This window comes from Pteropus medius, unplaced genomic scaffold (genome assembly GCF_902729225.1).
Source record: "Pteropus medius unplaced genomic scaffold, Ma_sr-lr_union100, whole genome shotgun sequence".
Classification (NCBI taxonomy): domain Eukaryota; kingdom Metazoa; phylum Chordata; class Mammalia; order Chiroptera; family Pteropodidae; genus Pteropus; species Pteropus medius.
In genome coordinates, this window is record NW_024349800.1 from 11,844,367 (window position 1) to 11,845,923 (window position 1,557).

General features: G+C 34.4%; 1 pseudogene; it reads left to right on the top strand.

Annotated features, from left to right (window-relative positions):
- The first annotated feature begins 1,138 nt into the window (after positions 1–1,138).
- Positions 1,139–1,257, top strand: LOC120622392 (uncharacterized; annotated as a pseudogene).
- Positions 1,258–1,557: the final 300 nt, after the last annotated feature.

Genomic DNA, 1,557 nt, shown 5'->3' on the forward strand with positions numbered 1-1,557 from the left:
CAGACACTACTCAAGGCACAGAAGTTGCAGCATTGAATAAAAACTCTAACAAGAGATATTAGGTTTTGCTTATTTATTGCAAAGTTCAGAGTGAATCATGCTAAAACTGATTGTATACTTAATGAATAAATATGAATATGGTGTTAATGAATATGGTGTATATGAATATGGTGTTAATGACTGGTGTGTTTGGCTGTAAGCTGATAGAGTAGGGAGTTGGCCATATCAAATACAAATTGTGTAAATCTATCATCTAAAGTCATCTGAGATTTCCTGAAAGCACAGATATATATACATACAAAGATACCAATATAAAAAGTGATCATGTTTCATGCTTATTCATGTAGCAAAACAGCCATCTCTGAAATTTAGAAACTAAAAATAAAAAAGCACAAAATATAAACAACTTACTGTAAGATTTCTAACTTCGTACTAAATTGTTCTATTTTTAGCCAAAGAACACATGTTCAGCAGCTATATTATACAATATTTAGAACATTATTCAGTGTATTTGCTTCCTATTGCTGCTGTAAAAAATAGCCACAAACTTAATGGCTCAAAGCATTGCAACTCTTACAGTCCTAAAGGACGTAAATCTGAAATGAGTCTCACTGGGCCAAAATCAAGTGTCATCAAGGTTGTGTTTGTTTTTGTTTTTGTTTTTGTTTTGTTTTGTTTTGTTTTTTGAGACTATCGGGACAATTAGTTTTCTTTTCCAGCTTCTAGAAGCCACCCAAATTCTTCGACTTGTTCCTTTTCGTCTTCATCTTCAAAGTTAGCAATAGCCCGTTGAGTCTTTCTCACACTGCATCACTCTGACACTCTTCTGCTTCCTTTCCCACTCTGCAGGGGCTTGGCATTACATCAGGCCCACATGGAGAACCCAGGATATCTCCCTACTTATAGTATGCTGATTATTAACCTTAATTCTATCCGCAACTTTAATTCTTCTTTTTGCCATGAAACTTAACACATTCCATTTCCGGTGATTTGGACATAAATGTCTTTGAGTTCGGAGTGACGGGGTCATTATTCTGCCTGTCACAACAACTGTTGCTTAGTTGGCATTAAGAAAGATTGCATTTGCTCAGAGACTCAGACCAAAAGTTTTATTCTGTCATTTAAAAAAATTATCTCTGTCTACGGCCATGCCACCCTGAACAAGCCCGATCCCATCTGATCTCAGAAGCTAAGCAGGGTCGGGTCTGGTTTGTACTTAAATGGGAGACCACCTAGGAAGACCAAGTACTGTAGGTATAAAAAATAAAAAATAAGGGATTGTAAGCTGACAAGGTCCTTGTAATCTGCGAGGTCAACCAAGAGTTGCCTCTCTTATAAAAAAATATTAAGTAAATAAATAACTTGAATAAATAAATAACTTGTATATAGAGTTTCTTTCAATATTTCTACAGATTTTTTTTCTTTGAGTTAGAATTATGTTCAAATAAAGCAGTCTGTGGAGAATTTCACTTGCTGCAACAGAAAATATAGCAATGTTTTAATAAACTCCAATTAAATTGTAGATTAATAGATTATGTACAAATGTCTTAGACCATT